The following is a 12412-nucleotide window of genomic DNA, read 5'->3' as shown; positions in this document are numbered from 1 at the left end:
TTATGTACAATATAATAGTTGTACTCACACCCACACATATCACTTCTGAAAACCTCAACTCAGAAAAGGATTTGTCTGATGCTTTACCACATATGGTAATGTGAATTACTGCCTGCAGTAAAATGGTCTTACCTCTTGTTGGACCTCAGTCTATGTGCTAACACAATAATTCAGAAACATAATGAGGGCACTGAATCCAGTTTGTTTTTCTAGTGTGTGGCTTTATGGCTTTATAAAATGTGAAAATTCATAAATTGACCAAACAGTTACATTTTGTTGTGCTACTTTTTTACAGTAATTTATACTTGAACGTGGATAACATGTGTTTCATTAGAGAGCTTGCACACATTAAATAGCTTTTCTTATAATAAGCTTCAATTACACATTTGTTATTGGCTGGCTAACGCACAGCCTGATGTAACCATGAATGTTTCTCTCTCAATCCTTGGCAGCTATAAACCTCTTATCTTGACAAAAGCTTGCCTCATAAATGGGAATCCACGTAAAATATAGCTCATGAATTAATTTAAGAAAACAAACATATTTCTATCACAAAACCTCTAAACATTTCTCATGCATACTACATGCTCGTCTATTACTGCATAATTAACTATATCTGTTGGCAATATTCCCCTATTCAGCCCTTCTACTTGCCCCCGTCCTGGGTCAACCACAGATAAGTGTGCTCGAGACTCCAGCTCTTCTGATGACTGACAACCCCGGAGCGAGACAGACAGCCCACAAGACAGTCAGCCTGCAGCAAAGTCGGCAAACAAGGAGAGTCAGTCTGCCCAGGAAGTAACTCTCTCCCAGTCTTTCTGCTCTGTTTGCTAGTGAGTGAGTGAATGCCCAAGCCCTTTCTGCTTCAAGCCTTTTTCTAAAACCTCATGTGTTATTCAAAGAATCTCCCCTTGACAAACCAGCCCATTAAATAGCATGTGATTTCCTTTGTGCCTTTGACCGATATTCAAGCTGCTGCGCTGAAAAGAAATCTTACATTCATCCGGCGCTGTTTCCTGCTCTGAAATGTGTTTAAACAATGCAATGTCATTAGCAGAAAAGATCTCACATTCCAAAATTTTAGACACAGTGCAGCTTAAGTCCTTTACATTTAGTTTATTTTATTTCCAGACCACCATGCATTTCCATCTATCTGCACCAAGTTTATATCATGGACTGGTTTGCACTAAATGTTAGTATGGGAATCTGTTATATGTCAAATGGATAAGGTAAATTAGTATGATGGTTTTATTTCAGTGCAACTCAGCCCACAACTGTGGTATTGTGGAGCAAAATGATTATTTTCTAGCATTCGTTCTGTGCATTCCCAACATTGGCATTTATTTAGAGTCAGCCTGAGTCTCATACCCTTGAGTCACACACATGAGTCTCACGGCCTTGGCCCTAGTTAAAATTCAGACCTTTGCTAAAATGAGGAGATTGAAATGTGGAGCTACCTTGTTGAAATTCAGAATAGAGAAACGTATTTCCCTACAGGACAAAAGTGGAAATAAAAAAAGAAATTGACTGAGATAATAGCATGCGTGGATGTGGCTGAAGATGAAGCCCGTGGCTCTGGCATCAAGTCTGTATGTAAGGAAGTTCTGTTCCATGCAGCAGGCCAAATGCCCAATGTAAAATTAATCCAAATACATTTGTGCAAGCACCAGCAAAAAAAAGATAATTTTCCCCTCCACCACAAAGCTACTGAGACCTAAAGATGGCAAATTAGTTAATGTTAACTGGTAAAAATGAGACATGTGTGTTGTATGACAATCAGAAAAAGGAAGATATGCTTTTAGTTTTTGGCAAAAGAAAAGGCATTGATTACATGAGATACGCAACATGATGGCAAGTGGATGGAACTTTTAAAGTGTGTCCCAAACCCATCACCCAAATTTACACCCTTCACATTCAAATAAATGAAAGTTTATTCACCATATTATACACATTAATGCCATCAAAAACATTTGAGACATACAGAGAATTATACGGTTTAGCCAAAGAAGCAATTTGTCCAAAGCAGCCTCACATTGTACTTTTAGTCTTTGAAATGCAACAAATAAAGCCAATAAAAGAAACATTTCCGGAAACATAGATTCAAGGGTGTTTTTTCCACCTTCACGCAATCAATTTGGAGAAAAATCCAAAGCAGTGGATTGCAATTATGATACACTGAAGACCATGAATTTCAATTGAACATACAACTTTTATTTGCATTAGCATTCTTACCTGACATCCATGTGGAACAATATTATGAAAACAAAACACAAATGGAGTTTTAAGACAAAAAAAGAGAGTTTTGAGCCAATATTAGATTATTCTAACACTAACTGGATAGGACAACTCACAAGAAGTGGCAATAGAAGAAAAGCATGTTTCCCTACAAAACGATTGAACTCTTACCAAGCAACTAAAGATGAAACAGTCAAAACAAACAACAGCTTGGAAGGATGGCCCAGTGGAATTCGACACACGTTCAAGACAAATATTCTGACATTGTGTAATTTTTTTTGATGCATTTAAAAAAGGAACAATCATTGCAGGAAATGCAAATAGGCCCAACAATAGCAAGAGAAAAAATGGGTGCACAAAAAAAGAAGTATAGAGACTCACAGTTACGTTTAAAAGAATGTATTTTCAATTTAATAAAAGTGGAAGACATAGCTCATTTACAAAGCATTGTATTTAATCTAAAATACTGAAAAAAAGATCCAATGAACTTACCAAGTGAAGTCCATAAATCCAATATATCCAGTAGTAGTAGAAACACTAATCCATGCAAATTCCCAGAAATCTATTTCGAAAAACCAAAAAATTGTGAAAAATGAAGAAATCCATCTGAAAAAAAAATCCTGAGTACCATCAATTTGCAATCTGAATCCGAGAAATCTGACGAAAAGAAGAAAGAAATCCAGTGTAAACCAACCGAGAAGAGCGTGGAAATTCATCAAGAAAAAATAAAAAATAGGCCAAAAAGAAGAATCCAGTTCAAAACCATTATCTGAAAAAACAAAAAACCCATGAAAAAAAACAACATTGTCGAACAGAAACTCTGAGATCCAAAAGGTTAAAAAAAACAGAAAATCCATGAAAAAATGGCGGTATTCATAGACGAACAGGAGCTCTAGAAAAGCAATCTGAATGCGTTGAAAGTAGTTGCCAAAAATGGCATTGGAGTGTTTCCTGTATATGTAAATAGGAAAAATCCATAGAAAGAGTGAAACCTACTGGCTAAAAAATATATTATATGTCTCAATAAATACTATTGTGTTAAAATTTTACACACAATGTAACAAGAATTCTTTATTAATGTTGTTCAATGAAAATTAATTTGTCATTCAAAATTCACTGAATTTGTTTTCAACATTTTACTGATGGTTATTAACACTGTATACCCAGTAATTCATAAGAGGACATTAATCACGTGGAGTGTGGCAGTCTTAGTGCTGTGGTTGCTTTGAAAACAAGATTGATACATTCTGGGAAGATATCCTTGAGAAATGTAATAATGTAATTGGAAAGAGACCGTTTTTTTTCCCAAATTTCCCCTTGGAATGATGATCTGGTCACTGGCCAAAATTGTTCAGTTCATTTGTATCTAATTCATCCTTCCTTAGAAAAGTGGTAATGATCACCTTTTTCAGAAAGCAGGGGAAAAGGGGAAAAAACATCTGTGAGAGAAGAAATGGCCTTAAATGTTATTAATACCAGTGTTGGGAGTTTCATAACACATAGACAGGCCGATTCATGGAATTAATTTGCGCCGCGCAAGCGTGCGAAAGCGTGCGAATCGCAGCGCAAGTGCGAAAATTGCTGCGCAAGCGTGCGAAATTCACGCACATCGATTCATGGAAGTCCGTGCACCTGTAAATCCTGGGATGTGCGCTAAAATCCTGCGTGACGCATGCGGGCACACACGTCATCAAACGGCGTGTGCTACGCGCACAGCGAAAGCGCACATAGCGCTGCGCACACAACAAAAGTGGGCGGAACACGAGGTGTAACATGCAGAATGGGGAACAACGCGTGAAAAAGAAGGCGTAACTGGGGAAGTAATGCAGGGAACTACACGGAATGCCCACACACAAGCGAACAACCCATATTCATGGATTAGAATATGGGAAACCCGCGCATGGCAAAAGACGCGCATAGGCGTCAACGCGTCCGCCACACGAAGGCAGGCGGAAGCGTCCCCGCGCGCAGTATAAAAGTGCATGCAAACAACAAACACGTATATACAGCTACGATGAATGCCCCATTTGTCGCAGCACTGATCGTGGGACTCCACAGGAAGAGGAGATTTGCCAGGGCCCGCATTTTTTCACCCCGAACAAGCCTTTGTGGGATACCTGATGACCAGGTCTACGGCAGATATTGGTTTCCACCTCGTATCATCCTAGACCTGGTCAGGGAGTGGGAAGATGACCTTCCATCCCCCACCCTCTGCTCCCAAGCATTGAGCCCCTTGGAGAAGGTGCTACATTTTCTGCACTTTTGGCCACTGGGTCATTTCAGCAGACTACTGCCATAGTGTGGGGGGTCTCACAGGCCACGCAGTCACGCTGCCTACACCAGGTCTTGGCAATCATGACAACGCACCCCTCATTCCGCAGGCACATATACATGTCCAGAACACCCGCAGAAAGGCAGGCCGTTGTCCAGGACTTTTACAGGGTGGCACACTTCCCCAAAGTGCTTGGTGTCATAGATTGCACCCATGTGGCCCTACGTACACCTAGGGCCACTGAGCACATCTACCGAAACTGTAAGCACGGCATTCCATCAATGTGCAGGTGGTATGCGATGCAAAGGGAATCATTACCTCTGTCTATGCAAACTACCCTGGCTCCACCCATGACAGTTTCATATACAGAATGTCCGCCCTGAGCCGGGCCCTAGAAGCTGGGCAGCATGGTGACACATGGCTCCTAGGTGAGTACAAATGCCCATGCACATGCATGCATGTCACACACAAACAAATACACAAACCCCAATAATCACAACCATCATCACCTCTCCGGGGGACAGTGCCTACCCTCTTAGCAACCACATGATGATGCCAATCCGGAACCCCACCCCACCACCCTAGGTAAGATACAACGCGGCCCATATTGCAACCAGGGCCATAGTGGAGCGCACATTCAGAGTGTTCAAGTCACGCTTCCGCTCGCTTGACCGCTCTGGCGGGCAGCTACTCTATGCACCCCCAGTAGTTTACAGGATCATTGTGGCAGCATGTGTCCTGCACAATGTTGCAACACAGCAGGGCATACCGGTGGACATGGTGGTGCCCCCACATCCGCAACCACAGGCACAGGTGCTGCCCATGGGAGGGGATAGGGCACGTGGCGAGGAAGCCGGACCCAGCTTGTGGCCACATTTTTCACCTAAACTCCCACCCCTGTGGAGTGCACAAAGGCCTGGCACATACCAGGTGACAATCGATGATGACATAGAGACAGTCAACTGTCACAACATTACCACCCTGAGAATGTTGCCATGGAAGTGCCACATTGTGTGCATCCCTAGCTACTTAAACATAAGCAATCCTGTGTGACCAAAAGGCACACATGCAAGGTGTGAATCACACAGACCTGCAAAACAGGCCATGATTATCACTGATACGTCACCCAAACCCTCCCAAACCACAACATGACATGGCAAGCAATAGCTATACACCAACACAGTACCAATAAGGTACACATTGATGTAAAGTGGCATCAGACAATGATGCCTAACATGGAATCATATGAAATGACTGACCAACAACCTCCCACCCAAAATAAGTCATACCCAAATGCCTTCCAACAGTTGTAGTTGTAACATAACAATGAATGCCTGTCTACATACACATTGTGCATTGCAAAATCAACACTGCAGCTTCTCTGTGCCGTGTCCACCTCCTGCAACACACTGCTCAGTGCACAGCATATTGAACAGCCATTGTGTGTGACGCACACCCTGAGCATCACATCTAAGTGACAAACTACATCAAAAAGCAAATTACACATGTACAGGATCCACAATTGGTCATAGATCATGTGCTGCAGGGACACAGTGGGCACCAGAAGGCAAACAGAGTGTACATGTGGACATGGAAGGGTGGTTGTACATGTAGTGGATCATAGTGCGAGTGTGTGGGTCAGTAGGGACATGCACTCAATATATGCATGTGCAATCAAGTGACCATCAGTGTCCTCTACACATTACATGTGAATATTGACCATGTGTACACCCCAGCATGTCAAGCCACAACTATTCCCTCACACCTGAAAGGCAAACACAACACATGAACAGGCATTGATCAGCAGAATACATCATGTACATAGGATACTACAATTACAATGTCAGGGTGCGCATCACACTTTAGGGCAAGGAAACTGTCAACAACAAAACACCCCCCTCCCTCACATATCACCATGGCCCACTGAACAATTGCACCTGGGTTATGTAGCCTTCACCCTTGAAGTTCACCTGGCCACAGGATCACCCTTCCCCTTTGTCACCATCTTCCACCTTGTGTGTAAAAAGTGTCCAGCATCCTCAGAGGCCACCTTGACTTGCAAAAACACCAAATCAAAGAGAACTCAAAGCAGGCCAACACAGAAGCCAAGCAAAAAGCCTGCGGGCAGCAAAACAAACCAGACAAGCCTCCAGTAGATGACTTGAAGTAGCAGTACGTCACAAAGCCCAAGTACTACCACAATGACGTAACAACCAAGGTAGCACAGTAAAACAATGTCACAACAGGATGTGTACCATGTGTGGTACGTAACACAGAATGATGCCCCACGAACTGATGTGTACTGTCATAGCTCCCGTGTACAGGCGCAGGAGTGGCACGAACCAACAACCCTCACCGTGGTCTGGGTGCCTGCACGGTCAAACTCACACAGGCCTCTGAGACCCTGGTGGGGAAGGAAGGTCAGGGATATGCAGTCGGGACAGGCATTGCTATACTGGATAACCAGAATGAGGGGCAGGAGAGGGGAGTAGGATTGACACAGGAAAGTAGGAAATGCACAAAACTGTACTACTCACATTAACACATACACAATTACACCTAACTTGATCATCATGCACATAGTAACAAATTACTCAAATGGAAGACAAAGAGAAACCTATCTCTGGGGTGAGTGCTGGCCTCCTGCCTGCGCACTCTCAGGTCCGGTCACAGGAGCAGTTCAATGCTGCAAAAAGAGCCACAGTTACTAATCTGTGCGTGCCCATAACACACAAACACACCACCATATATGCCCCAAAGTAACAAACTACTGTACAAACAAACAATCTGGTGTGGATGCTTCGTACCCATACGTAACATTACCCCTGTGATGGTTCATACACAGTCAATGCAGTAGGTCAGGTGCCGGTGGGTGCGTGGCTTATGCAAGACCAATGTGTCACGATTCACACAACATGCAATGTTCCCTGGGTAAGCAGCCAGACGCATATAGCAAGGTATGACTTCAGAACAAGTCGTGTTCTACCATGACCGAAATAAAGTATGTAGTGCATGTGTCAAATTCTACATGGGAATGAAATGCACTGCACACAAGTCTGTCCCTTGCTGTCTGTCCCTGTGAACTGCTTCTTTCCATGTCTTGGAATGCTACATGGCTGATACAAGTGCCTCAATGGACCATGGTGGACCGGGGGGTATGTGCCACTGCCCCTGCAGGTGCCCCAGACAACTTTCCCATGAACTAGCCATTAGTCCACCAACGCATCTCAGCTGTATTGTGCGCTTCAACACCAATATTTGTCCAAGCTCACCGTCAGTGCTGCTACTAAGCATGCATGTGCAACTGGCCTGGTGAAAGGTTTGCTGCGTTGTGGCCCCCCTGTGCTGCTCATCTTGCCTGGAGTTCCTTGAAACACATCAGCTGTTTTTGGATGTATGAGCGCAATCCCTGTGCCTCTGCTTGTGCACATATGCGCATGTCGGTAACACCAAACGTGTCCAGCTTCCAGGCGTCCATGGGCCATTTCTGCTGGCAAAGGTGGTCTGGAGGCTCATCCCGCTGCAGAAAGGGCATGAAACACATGATTAATGCTTTAAAATCATCTGTGTGTGTCTCTTCAGGCATTTCATGACTGGACCATGTCAGAGACTTACATCAGAAATCACACCATCAGTGCGTTTTTCACAGGCAAAGTGTGGTACACACTATCTACGGCATGAATTGCAACAAGCACATGTACAGTAAAGATAAGAAACATACTACACAATGCATAGCAATTAATGTACAATGTATCATGAAACCCCCCATCTAGCAAAAGAAGAACAGTGGTCAATAACACCCCTATCATCCCCACTAGGGGTGTTAACACAAGTTGGACAGCAGCAGACATGCCACAGGTATGACAGTCCAAAGCCCTTGTGTATAGGCTGTTACACCGAACCATCTTTGCGAGCCAATGGATAAGGGAAGCAGGAGTGGCATATGTGAGTCAGGACCCCAAGTTGCAAACACATACACAAGACAAGCTTGAAGGGCCCAGCTGGAACAGACAGTGGATGCTTTCAAATGCCACAAAGAACCACACTGTCACATGAAAGAACAATAGACAAGCAATTTTAAACTATTATAACTAATTACACTAACTATGAAACACCTACATTACCTAATTAAACTAACTATCAAATTGAAACTAAACTAACTAAACTAAAAGAAAAATCAAAAATGGCCACATGGGGGGAGGCACCCAGGAGGGGGGAGGTACAGGGTGCTGCTCAACACCCACATGCGATGATGTTGACGAAAAAACAAAACCTCCATGGGCTCAACTCGTGCACAGCCCGACCTATGTGGGAGATACATTGTCGTCCGAGTCTGGCTCTTCCTGGAAAGGACGACGTGACACAGGAGCCTGACCACGCCTAGCCGCAGCTTGCCCCTCGTCGGCAGCAAGTCTGCCAGACAGGTGAGCCTGGTTCTGTGTGGCGATGACACATAGGTCTGCATGCAGAACCTCCCGTGTTACACATGCTTCCTCTTGCAAGGTAGCACGTGTAACACGGAGTTCCTCCTGCAAGGCCTGACTGGACAACTGCTGCACCTCCCGGCAAACATGTAGCTCAGCCAAGTAGGTATGCTCAAGCTGCGCAAACCTCTCCTCTGCCCGCTCCCTCTGGGACATCATAAGGACACCCAAAGTGGATCTGAGGGAAGCATACTCCTGCCTCAGGGCCTCCATGTGTGCCTCTGCGTGAGCAGCAATTGCTTTACGCAGAGACAACATTTCAGCCTGGTTTGCCCTGTCTGAGGCCGCGATGCCCAGCCTGAGCGAACGGGCCTTGGACCGTGCCGCCTGCTGCTGGAGAAGCACCTGCCTAGCAGGGGGGAGCACGGATTGGGCCACACGCTCCATGCTCTCAGCGATGTTCTCCATTGCTGCCCCCTGCCGTTCAGAATTGGCAGTCATGTCTTGCTCCCACTCAGTATACTGCGGTTGCGCGTGGCTACCGCATTGCTGGGCTTGACCCCTGCGGGACCCAAGGACCTGGTGTCCTTGTGTTGGCACCGCCCACGGCTGCACGACTACATGCCCCTGTCAACGTGATGTCCCAGGCACATCAGTGACTGGTGTGGAGGGTGACCCTGTGTCCTGATCCACCACAGGCGGAGGTTCCAACACTGTCTGACCCCTCAGTGCAGGTGTCGTGGACAGAGGAGTGTCGACATCAGAATCACTCACCCCTGACATATGGACCTGATGCACATCCAACTCGACATGGACGTCAGAGTGTTCATGAGGGCTGGACTCATTGTCAGCCAGAGACAAGATGGACTGTAGCACATGTGGGTTTTCGTGGCCTACCATCCCACTACCCCCACTTGTGCTGGGTTGATGTAGTGATAACAACCCTGTGCCTGGCATGACAACACCATCCTCTAGCTCCATTGCGTCATCATCTGAAAAGTAGAGAGAAAGAAGGTCACTACACATGTTAGAAGCACACAACACACACACACACAGACATCACACAGAAACCAAACACATCAAGCAGACATGTCACACACAAAATAGAACCTGCCATGCATGCTGGGTCAACTTGACATTGCTTCTGTGATTAGGCATGTAGAATGGTGTCAGTTTGCACAGAAGTGGGTTGATGCAGTGCAGCAAATGTGTACGTTACTCCCTATCTACATGTACAAGTACTTCATGATGTGTGTCAGAAAATGTGAAGGCAGTGCAAGGTCAACTTCAGACATCATGCGCAATGTGCATTCAATGGGTAGCATGGCTACAAGAAAACTACCCCTCCCCCCCAAGTGCAAATGCTGGGATGCCTAGCATGGTATCAAAAGGCTGACCATAGACCTGTGTATTGACAGACAGCGTTGACTAGCATCAACTGCATCATGTGAGTCAAGTGACAACACAGGAAATGATGATGTGACAGTAAGCAGGACACATGATGAAACCTCTGGAGTACACCCATGTGTGAAGAAGACACTACACCAGTTGGACAGAGTCATTGGCCATTAAACAGGCTGAGGCCTGTGACCCACACAGACTGTCACACCCTAAACATGTGTGCGACGCAGGACTGAGCCACAGTGGACATGGGAAGGCTGATGAAATGCCATGCAATGTAGGTCACCCTGGACTCATACTACAATGATCATCCAGTCAAGGACACATAGGTGCATGCGTGGAATACACATGGAGCATGGATGGGCACTCATGTGCCTGCGGGGCATCTGACCTCTGCACAGTCCAAGTGAGACACCCGGCTTCAACTAGAAAGGATGTACCACACAGCATATATCTGGCAGATTGGCTGCTGGAAGTTAGCATGTACACAGGATGCATGAACAGGAAAGTACTCAACGGCAAAATTGAAGCAGACCAGTGCAAAGGTGGAATTGGGATGCAGAGCGGGGGGTGGATGGGCAAGGGAGCATGCCTACATGAAGAACCCGCATGCAGGCAGAGGACACATGCACGTCAGTCATGCTATGACATAGTCCCTGGGCTGAGAGGAAGGTCACCCCACGCTACATGCAGAAGGGCCAGTGAGCTGGAACATGGACTGGAGGGGCATCCTGGTGACCAGCATGTGAGTAGGGTGCAATAGTGGTGATGCAGACAGTCCCCGTCCGCTCCACATGTCCACCATCCAGCAAAGCAGCCATGCATCAGGGAAGCATTGCATTACTTGCACATCAGAACCATGTACACGTGACATATAGTGGCAGTCATGCACAACACATCACACAAGTAAAACAACCATGTCCTCAACAAACACGCAGCAACACTCACTGAACTGGACATCAACGTCCGGCATCTCTCCCACTCCTTCGACCAATTCAGATGGTATGAACTCTGCAACGAGTGACTCATGCAGAGTGAGGTCTTCCTCCTCAGGTGCAGGCCCATTGCCAGTCACCAGAGTAAAGTTGTAATTTGAGGCACGCTTAGCCTTAGCACTGCATTTGAGGTCATTCCAACGCTTTTTGCACTCTTGCGCCGTGTGCACCTCATGGCCGAATGCACTCACATGTTCTGCAACTTGCTTCCAGTAGGTATCACGGTGGGCAGCCGTAGTCTGACAATTTGGACCCACTAGCATGTCACGGCTGTGGTCCTGCACGTAGTCCACGAGGAAGTCCAGTTCCTGGTTGCAGAAGGGCTTCTTCCTCGACATGCAGGAGGTCGTGGCTGTGTGTGGGGTCCCACCCTGTGCTGCAGGTGCAACCTTCCTCCTCTTGGATTGTGGCGCAGACCAAGGCTGGCAAATGCTGCCCTGATCAGTATGGCCGGGGGCACCGGTGGATTGAGCCAAAGGAGTGGCAGGTGGAGGGACGACCAAAGGCCTGACTTGCGTCAGTGGCAGCTGGGTGCTCTCTAATGGACCCTGCGCAGCAACAGCCGCTGTGGCAGGGTCATTGAACGCGACTGTCCTGGTTGGCAGACTCACAACCGGGGTGTTGTTGGCTGCATCTGCCCCTGCACTTGCCAACACCCGGCTGTTCGGAGCAGCAGATGACATTACTGCCCCAGGGACACATGTCTTGGTCAGGGCAGCCCTGCGTGCACCTACGGATTCCCTCCTGGCCTGTTGGAAATCTTCCAAGGACTCTTCAAGTGCCAACGCAGCCTGGCAGACCCTGAGCCTGGGTGGTGGTGTCCACAGCTGCACCTGCAGCTACCACTACCCTTGGGCCCGTGGCAGTCGATGAAATGGACTGCTGGGTCACACGGGTGCCAATGCCAGATGCAGAAGCTGCATCTCCCGGAACCACAGGGAGTGGTGGCATTACTGCGCCGACACATGGCACAACATCGTGCTCAAGTGGCGCACCCCTGCCTCTTCCCCCTCTGCGGCCACCCTGGACACCCTGGAGTCCCTCTACTCCCTGGTCACCCCAGCCACGTCCCTGACCACGCCCAC

The sequence above is a fragment of the Ambystoma mexicanum genome, chromosome 14 (assembly GCF_040938575.1).
Source record: "Ambystoma mexicanum isolate Mex_15411 chromosome 14, UKY_AmexF1_1, whole genome shotgun sequence".
Taxonomy (NCBI): Eukaryota; Metazoa; Chordata; class Amphibia; order Caudata; family Ambystomatidae; genus Ambystoma; species Ambystoma mexicanum.
This window is presented reverse-complemented; position numbering follows the sequence as displayed.